At 35.1% G+C, this 10,103-nt stretch overlaps 1 pseudogene; it reads right to left on the bottom strand.

Annotated features, from left to right (window-relative positions):
• Positions 1–7,809: 7,809 nt before the first annotated feature.
• LOC113414501 (golgin subfamily A member 7 pseudogene) lies at positions 7,810–8,492 on the bottom strand (annotated as a pseudogene).
• Between the last annotated feature and the right edge of the window lie 1,611 nt (positions 8,493–10,103).

The following is a 10,103-nucleotide window of genomic DNA, read 5'->3' as shown; positions in this document are numbered from 1 at the left end:
AAGAAATTTTGGTAATATATTCATTTTAATCGAGGCAATCCTGCCCAATAAGGAAAGCTGCAACTTATTCCAGGATTCTAAATCTTTCTTTGTTTGTTGAAGTAGTTTATCATAATTGTTCTCTTTGAGTGATTTACCTTGTGGTGTTAACCATATTCCTAAATATTTGACCCTTTTTGTTACCTGTATCCCCATCATTGTTTCTAATTCTTCCTTCTGGTTTTCTGTTAAATTTTTGGTCATTAATTTCGTCTTTTTTCTATTAATTTTTAATCCTGCCACTGTGCCAAATTGTTCTAATTCTTTTATTAGATTATAACCTTTTTCCATGGGTTCCTCCAAAAAAGAAAACCATATCGTCAGCAAACGCTTGTAGTTTATATTCTTCTGATTTGACCCTCACTCCTCTAATTTCAGAGTTTTGTCTAACCCGTGTTAAGAGTGATTCTAGGGCAAAAATGAAAAGAAGAGGTGAGAGAGGGCAGCCCTGTCTGACACCTTTTTCTATATTTATTGGATCTGTTTGTTCGCCATTGATTAGTATATTAGCCTGTTGTGTGTTGTAAATAGTTGTTATAATGTTTTCAAATTTGGTGCCAAGACTCATATTGTAAATTTTTTGAATTAAAAAGTGCCAATTTAAGTTATCAAATGCTTTCTCAGCATCTAAAAACATGAGTGCGGATTGTTTCTCCGGGTGGGCTTCATAATATTCTAGGACATCGATAACGGTTCTTAAATTGTTCTTTATTTGTCGGGACGGAAGAAATCCATTTTGATCTTCGTGTATATGTGGATTTAAAGCTTGTTTTACTCTATTAGCTATGATAGAAGTAAACAATTTATAATCGGCATTTAAAAGTGAAATCGGTCTATAGTTGTTGATGTATCTATGATCTGCATCCTCCTTGGGATTAGCGAAATCAGCGCCCCCTCCACGAGTCCGGCATCTTGGCTGCCAGAAGTACCTCATTAAACACTTCCAGCATCAGTGGTCCTACTAGTTCCAATATTGCTTTATATAGTTCTGCGGAATCCCATCTGGTCCTGGAGATTTGTTATTACTTTGATTCTCCATTGCTGACTTCAATTCAGACCATGTAATATCTTTATTCAATAACTCTATCCATTCCTCTCCAATTACCTTGTCATTCGTCTCCTCTAAATAAGTTCTTATTTTATCTTCATTAACTTCCTCCTTTTTATATAATCTTTGAAAATAGTTGTAAATGATATCTTTTTTCTTCTCTATCTCATGTTGTAAGATATCTTTCTCATCCATTAGTTGGTGTATCAATCTCTTTTCTTTCACTTTTTAAGTTTATGGGATAGCCATCTTCCTGGTTTATTTGCATGCTCAAAATAATTTTGTTTGGACCTTTTCAAGTTAATTTCTATTTTATCTTGTTCAAGTAAGTTCAATTTATGTTTAATTGTTATTAACTGATTTTGTGTTCTCTGGTTTTTAGGGGATTTTTGAAGTTGTATTTCTAATTCTTTAATTTGTTGTTGGAATTTATTTTGTTGGGCATGTATTCTTTTATTTCTCATGGCATTATAGGAGATTGTTGTTCCTCTTATAATTGCCTTCATTGTATCCCAAATATTTTGTTTCGTGGTTGCTTCATTATTATTTTCTTTTAGAAAATAATTTAATTCCTCTTTCAGCTTCTTAATGTACTCTTCTTCGTTTATTAACTGAGTATTTAGTGTCCATCTTTTCTTTGTTTTTCTCCTATCTCTCCAAATTAGTTGTATTGGGTTGTGGTCGGCCCATTCATTTGGTAGGATTTTAATTTCTTTTATTTCATTGGCCAATTCCCCATCCATCCAGGCCATATCTATTCTGGTCCAGATTTTGTGTGGATTTGAATAATATGTGAACTGTTTCTCTTCTGGGTTTAGTTTTCTCCATAAGTCTATTAAGTTTAATTCTTTCATCATGTCCTTACAGGGCATAGAAAATTCTCTTTTCCCTTTCTTGTTCTTATTCACATTACTATGGTCTTTTTGATGATCAGCAATGGAGTTGAAGTCGCCTATCATGCAGATATTCCTTTTTGAAACCTATTATTCTCTGATGAAGATCTTTAAAAATTTCCCTTGTTCTTCATTTGGCGCGTAGATTGCTACCAATAAAAATGTGATATGATTAATCCAAATTTGTATAACCAGAGTTCTTCCTTCCGGATCCGACCAGATTAGTTCTGCTTTTACATCATCTTTCACAAATATTGCAATTCCTTTCTTTTTATGTTTGTCTGCTGGTGCTGTAAAAAGTTTTCCAAGTTTCGGGCAAATTAAATATCTTTCATCCTTTTTCCTAATGTGTGTTTCTTGTAGGCATATTATGTCGGCGTTTTGTCTAATTAATTTAGTTAATATCCTTTTCCTTTTAGATGTTGAATTTAAACCATTTATATTAATGGAGAGGAGTTTCTTTCCTATCTCCATTTATCTAGGTCTGTTTAGTTTTTTGTCTAGTGATGATTCGGTTTTCTTCTTGCTGTTGTTGTGAGATTGGTTCTTCTCTCCCTGGTTGTGGTTTGTCGTTCCCTAAATTTTGAGGAAGTCCTTCTTTTTGGTTTCTATGGCGATTACGATCATCCTGTGGTTTCCTTTTAGTTTCCTCCTTGGTGTATTGGTTATCCGTGCCTATTAGCTGATCATGAAAGTCTTGGGCCTGTTCTATAGAATCTATTTTGATTTTCTCTCTTTCCAAGTTATTAACATCCCTTCTGGGATTAACCATTTAAAAGGAATTTCTTTTTATTTAAATAATTGGCCAAGAATTTATAATCCTGTCTTATGACCCTCACTTTCCTTGGGATTTGTTTTAGGATCGTAATCTCTTTACCTCTATATGTTATTGTTTCTTCTCTGGACCTTTTAAGAATTAGGTCTCTCACACACCTCCTTGTGAAACGAATATGAATTTCTCTTGGGCAGTTATGGCGTCTAGCATAACTTGTGCTGACCCTATACACCTCGTCAAATTCTTTGATTAGATCATCTTTTTCTTTCCCTAACCATTCAGCCAATAGTTCTGCCATTAATTGTTCTAGTTCTTCATTTTTCGCTTCTACCACATTTTGAAACCTTAAATATGCCGCTGCTTTATCCATTTCGAGGTGGACGAGGGAGTCTTCGGTTTCTCTAGTTACATTTCTAAATTCCTCCTCTATCCTTTCAAAGTTTGTCTCCATCCGTTCTGTCCTACTCTCTATTTCTCTTATCTTAACTTCGTTTTTCTCCATAGCCTGTTGCAAGGACCCTATCTTATCCTCCACCTTAAGTAAATCTGCTTTCATTTCCACTTTAAGCTTTCCCATCTCATCTTTTAATTCGCTAATATCCGCTCTGGTTTCTATGTGATTCTTAATCATTATTTCTTGCATCTTGGATATTGCTTCTTGCAAGGATAGTAGGGTAGCTTGTATATTAACGTTAGAGACATTGGACTGTTTTTCCCCTATTAGAGATTCTTCAATGGTTTTTGGATTGTTGGTGAAGCAGAAGTTAAAGTAGTTGTTAGGGTCGGGGTGGTCTTCTTTCCCGATTTCAAAGCCATAGTTGTCGTGGAGGTCATCTCTCTTAATATTTGTTTTTGTTGTTGCACTATATTGGATATATTGTCCCAGATCACCATTCAGTGTTTAACCCTAAAATAAAAATTCTATTCTAATACTTCAATCAAATATATAGATAGGCAGTCTGTACACCTATATTATAAAATGTTATCTAATAATATAATAATCTTTATAATTAATTTATATACTGAATATCAATATTAATCATCAATAATACATCAAATCCAACCCAGTTACTTCTTTAAGAATTAATCTTAAGTATTCTAAATAATCTAAATCAACACTATTTTTCACTCTTTGTTGTTACTATTTAAGACAATCAAATCAATTGTCACTGAAATCTATAAGGACAATATACCTTTTTTTCCCCCTCCTTTTGAGTAGGTAAATTTATCAGGCTTTTTAAGGGGTTAAGATAGGAAGGAGAAAGACTGGAACAATGGGGGAAGAGAAGAGGGAAAGTTTACCTTGATTTGAGGCAGTCAATAAGCAAGGGGCTAGAGGTTCAAATTGTAAAAATAGTGCCCAAATGGTAATATTAAAGTATTACCAAATAGAAATTCCAACAAATAAAGAAATGTGATAAGAAAAAATATAAAATAAACTTTATAGTCAGTCTTCAAGCTAAAGGTTTAAGTTTTGAGTTTCTTCCCAGCACTCCGGGAGCGAATGGTATAATGTGCTGATTAATCGCAATAAGAAGTCAATCCTTCCCAGCCTTCTGTTGGTCTCTTCTTCCTTCTTCCTCTTCCTTCTTTCCCCTTCCCGGTTTTGAGTTCAATGTGCAAATCTCCTTCACCTATTATTCCCTCCAAAATCCAATAGTCATCTCTTCTTGGTCACTTAACAATCTGTCCTCCCAGCTGTATTAAAATAAAGCCAATAATCCTATTGAACTCAATTCAGAGAATTAATAAGTCACTTTCAGTGCCGCAATTTTTCCTCCTCTGTCACCTCCTTCCTCTCAAATATTGTCAAAAAGTTAATCCCAAATGCCAAATCACTCACAAATTCAAGTCTCCAATCTCCTGGTTTCTGTTGTTCTTCCTCTCTCCCCAGGGGTTTCCCTTTCAAAAGCTGTAATCCACACTTTTGTTCTAACGAGCCTTTCTGCTCGTGATTGTCACACTTCCGCTTTTCAAGCTGCTTTTCTGGCCGCTTTTCTCTCCTGCTTCCACAAAGTGCTACTCACAACCAGGAAGATAAATCTCTCACCCCACTGTCATTCTTCAATCTTCGATCTTCAATATTGTATTAAGCTCTTTCAACACCTTTTCCTGCTCCGATCTTGCAGGCTGTCACTATCTTGCTTAGTCACCTCAGTGGCAGACCGGACTTTGGAGCCGCCATAAACTGGCAGCTAGCTCTTCCACGCTGGGCTCAGGAGCTCTTCTCTTCGTTACCAGGGGGTTGCCTACCCCCACCCTGTAACTCGAGATTCTCCTATACTGACACGAACCTCTCCGGGGTTTGTGTATCCCCTGGGGATCGCTCCAGACGCTAGAGAAGGTAATAGAAAACCACAGCAGTCTTCTCCACCTCTGCACGTCCCTGTCCTGCCACCGGAAGCCCTGGTCAAAATTGCATTAAAATAATTCAAAATTGCAAGGAGATGTGTGATTATGCTTCATAACTTTTCTGCAAAATGTGATATAGCAGTGAGAATCATTATTAATCATTATAAATTTATCTTTTTATTGATATCAATGACATAAGTTTCCATTCATATATTAGTTTTTCATGTAACATTTTCATGCTTTTTGCATGAAAAACTGACAAGCTTTAACATCAGATTAAATGACATATTTATTCGGTATCTAAACTGTGCTTCTTGGCTTTTCTTTTGTGAACTTCAGTAGGATCATCCCTGGGGAGATTCCAGCAGTAATCAGCAAGCATGGATGGACTCCATTTCCCTTGGTATCTTTTCTTCATGCCTATGATATCCTGATGGAATCTCTCCCATGCTCATCACTCACTGCCCCACAGTTCAAAGAGAAATAGTCTAAATGCGAGTGTAAGAAGTGAATTTTCAGTGATATGTTTGCATCAAGTGCTTTATGGAACCTAAACAAATTTTTCACATGTTTTTCATAGTCATCTACCTTGCTGCTCTCAAAGTGAAGGTAAATTTATACACTTCCATGTGGTACCATTTTCATTGTTCTACCATATTTTGTTAAGAATTTACAAGTATCATGGTCATTAGACACCTCCCTTCCTTGTAGACAAATATAGTCGGCTGTGTATAAATCTTTGTTGTGAAATATCTTGAAAACTTTAGCCAATCATACATCTTAATCCCCTATTTTCTAATTCATTCTAATCAAAATATGTAAAATTAACACATTTTATCTCAGAGGTCGATAATTTCCCAAAAATTGTGTTATCAGTTACAAGGTATATAACTGTGAATGCTTTTATGTCTTTATTGGATTGTTTTAAATTAAATGTTGTATACTAGACTCACTTTGAGATAGGCAGCTATACAAATATGATAAAGAAAGAAAGTAATAAATAAATGTGAATTTATTCAAATATAATTTTCTGCAGTAACATGGATACTGTCTGAAATCTGATTAGGTTGTATATGTCCTTTCATATTTTATCTTGTGAGGGTCTCATACTATTCCACCCAAAAATATTCTAGATGGGCAGAAAAATCTAGAAAGACAGAAAAAAATAATTCAGGAGAAAAGAAAGGAACCTTGGGTGTAACTATCTTCCTGTTGGTACAATATGACTAGCAGATTTATATTTACTCAATTAAATATGAAAAAAAATATTCTGATACAATGATTCTTTGTTCCTTTTATTTGTCCTTTGAATTATCAAAAGTGTAGCTTTGTTTTATTTGAAACAAGGAAAACTGAAGTTGGTTTAAATATATGAGGTGTTCAATCTAAACTGATAACAGCTTTAAGGGTCCTAAAGACAAAATAGATTTAAATTTCTTTTTATTGTATTACTGAGGTTTCATTTTAATTATAACTTGATCTTCCATCCATCAGTTCTAGTGTATCACTAGCATGACTTTATTTATTATAGAAATGCTAGAATTATCTCTTTATGACTGAGACACATTTCACTATTCTACAGTATAAAATGGATGCATTGCTGAAAAAAATATGTCTATAGCAACAAAATGTTAACAGTTCTATTGATTTTTTTTGCTAGCAAATCACCATTTATTTAAGAAAAAAGGTTACTAAGCCATTATTTCCCAAAGTCGAATGTGCAAAAGGCAAAATACTGTTACAGATTAGAAAAACAACTCACGAGTGTCTATATATTTTAAATATTAAACTTTTAAACAGGATAAAGAAAACAATGAAGAAAGGGAACCGGAGAATTATACACCTGAAAACCTTGATCCACTATTGCTGTCTCTTCTATTGCTCAAAGAAAAAAAGGAACAAACAAATGAACAAATTATGCCACCAGTTTTAAAACTGGTCTTGTTTGTCAAACTCCTTACTACCTGGTCATGAGAGAATAGCAAACTTCCATGCAGCAGAATTACTTTGCTGTTTTAGAGTCAAAGAGATACAGAGAGTAACCCACATTTGACAGAGAAGAGGGAACAGAACAAAGAATATTTGATATACTTTTTTTGATACAGGGGTAAAATGTTCCAAGTATTTTTGTAAGCATCAGACTGGAATGTTGAGCACAAGTAGAAGTACTGCAACGACAGCATCTGGGAAAGGAAAAAGAGCTGACGCACTGAACACCATTTCTAGGTTGTTCTAATCCTGTTTGCCCTAAACTAAAACATCTATAAAACCCCAAAACCATATTCAACATTGAAAGGCGGAGGAGAGCTGAGAAGTGACACTTTTGTTAACACGATGTATTTTTGGGGCTGCCACGTTTTCCTCATGTTTTAACACACAGCTGACAGCTTCTTCTCATAAAATATACACTGAGAGCAGGAGTCTCCATATCCCAAAATACACCAGCAGTAAAAATGAAACCTCTTTTGTGATTTCTTAGCAGAATCAGTCAGGAAAGATGGGGACTTGGGTCCCTTCTTGACAAATCAGCAGGTTATACTTCATAAAGATAGGCCTCATTTTTGGAAATGCAACACATGGTTGCTTTCTTCTCCAGAAGCTGATAGAAGTCCAGAGTCCACTGAGAGAGTTCCCACTGCTTGAGATCATTCCCAGTTGGTCTTCTGTCTGCTGCCCATGACTGCTTGACCGGGCCAAAGGAACTAGCTACCTGGGAGACACTGGAGCTTGAGAAAGAACAAAGCAAGATGGATGCTGCCCACCTGGGCTGGGCTTACCCATGAAAGAACAGGAGTCTGAAAAGTTAGTTTTTGTGTGCACTGTGGAGTTCAGGAAAGCAGAGGAAAGGGTGCTAGGACAGAAGAAAGAAAAAGAACGGAAACCAGTTCACTGGTCCCTTTGACATCAAAAGTTTATCTTCCACTGCTCACATCTCTGTCTTCATAAATGGTAATTTTGACAACTCTTAGTCCCTGATCAATGGGGTCAGTCAAGGGGAGACCTTGTGGAGCATAGATCTTCTCATTTTGCTCCTGAATGTACTTGGCAACTTTCTTTAGAACTTTTTCATAATGTGTCTCCATGAACAGAAATATAGTGTAGGCAGTTAAGCAAGCCAAGCACCCTTCCAGGTAGGACTGGCTCCCAAGTTTCTCCACTTCAGCATAAAGGTTATTCAGGGTCTGTACAGTTTCTTCAAACTGCTGCCTGTCAATCTGATTTTCCAACTCTGGGGGGAATTTGGTCTGGAACTGGCACTTAGTGCCACTGCTGTAGTCCCTTTGGATGAAGACTTTGATGGCAACAGACGGCTGCTGTGGCCTCATCTTGCAGCTCAAACTGGCCAGTCTCCTCTTCTAGCGTTGCTCTGCCAGCAACACAAGCTCCTTCAGTTACACCTGTCCCCCCTTGCCTCAACAGTTTTATTGATTTTAGGATTATGATATCTCACATTTGTTTGTTCCTATGTCTGTTTAGGACTGCTTTTTAAGTCAAACTATTGCAATTCTAATTTGCTGATTTGGAAATATCCCTTCCAAAGATGGTTATTTCATGAGCCTATTTCCCCGCGTTATAGAGTGAAGAACTTGTGCATCCTAAGTTCTTAAAAATAGGACCAGATCAGTAATATACAAACTTATACAAAGTTGAATGAATCCAGGTTTCTTCCTTTGTAAAGGGAGGGACTGTTTACAGAAAAGAACTTCGATCAAGCTGAGGCTTCTAGTGGAACAAAGTTAATAATTTATTATATGAGTCCCTTGAAGTTCTCCGTCACCACAGATTCCTAGAAAATCCTTCATCTCACTAGAATTAAGCAACTGCATATATCTGATTCCAACCTCTGCACCCTACTTTTTATAAATGCATTCTAAATAATTAAATTAAGTAAGATATACTATCACATTTTGTCCATCTTTTGGTAACTACATAATATATATATCAGTCACATTAATTCAAGACCATTTCTATCCTCTTCCTGTCCATTTGGTATGTCAAAATGTTTCTTCATAAAAGGGGTATAGATTGTATAAAATTGATAACTTCTTTCTTGGTAGTGGGCATAGAAATATTTGATAAGTAAAACCTTTTTCTGGTATGGAAATTAGCAGTTGAAAAAGTGTCAGCAATAATATACATTTGTTAGCTGTATTTTTTGTAATAAAAAGTCAAGCGTAAATCAAGATTTAAATGTTTGTATGTGTGTGCATCTCACATACATACATGCATACCCACGGTCCAAGATTAATGGAGCACAAGAATATTGAGAAGTAAAAAGTACATGTATTTCTAAACTGTTAAGGATGATTGTACATTCTGTCAAATATTTCATCCACTTAGTTTTCCATTGTTGTTTTTCTTTTTAATATGCTTTATGGTAATTTATAGATTAGTCATTGGGATACATGTTCATTTAACTTTAGGCCAACTAGCAGAGCATTTTGAAATACTTAAATAATGAAAGCAGTTAATGTGCCAATTTATTATTTAAAAAATCCTGATAATCTCTCAGATAATTACCAAACATTCTGAAATTTGGGGGAAATACCTTAAAGGTCAGTTGTGTTAATTAAAATGCTGACTTCAACACCAAACTTTGTATGAAAATGAAATTACTTAAGCTGCCAAAATCCATATGAAACAATGGTTTAAAAAGAGTTTGATGGAATAATGAAGAATACAGTTTATGCTTATAATAATAAGGTACAAAAAGTGAGAAACATTATTAAAGCTACTAGGTTAAGTTTAAGTTGTAGGAAAAGATCTTAAAAACTTTACAGTATGATTACAATGGAAGATAAATCTCATATAAGAATTTGAGTCAGATGAGAGACTCAGTTTTATATGCATCAAGCTGACAACTCAAATAATACTCATAAGTATTTTACTATCTTAAATAGACACTCTTGGAGAAGGCAAGATAGAAAATCCCATGAATTTGATAGAAGTGAATTAATTATAATAGTCATAAATCTATTTCTTTCATCAATGCTGC

This window comes from Notechis scutatus, chromosome 2 (assembly GCF_049901735.1).
Source record: "Notechis scutatus isolate UNSWTSFEM ecotype Mainland chromosome 2, rNotScu1.2, whole genome shotgun sequence".
Classification (NCBI taxonomy): Eukaryota; Metazoa; Chordata; class Lepidosauria; order Squamata; family Elapidae; genus Notechis; species Notechis scutatus.
The sequence above is the reverse complement of the archived record's forward strand: the minus strand, read 5'-3'. Positions and strand labels throughout refer to the sequence as shown.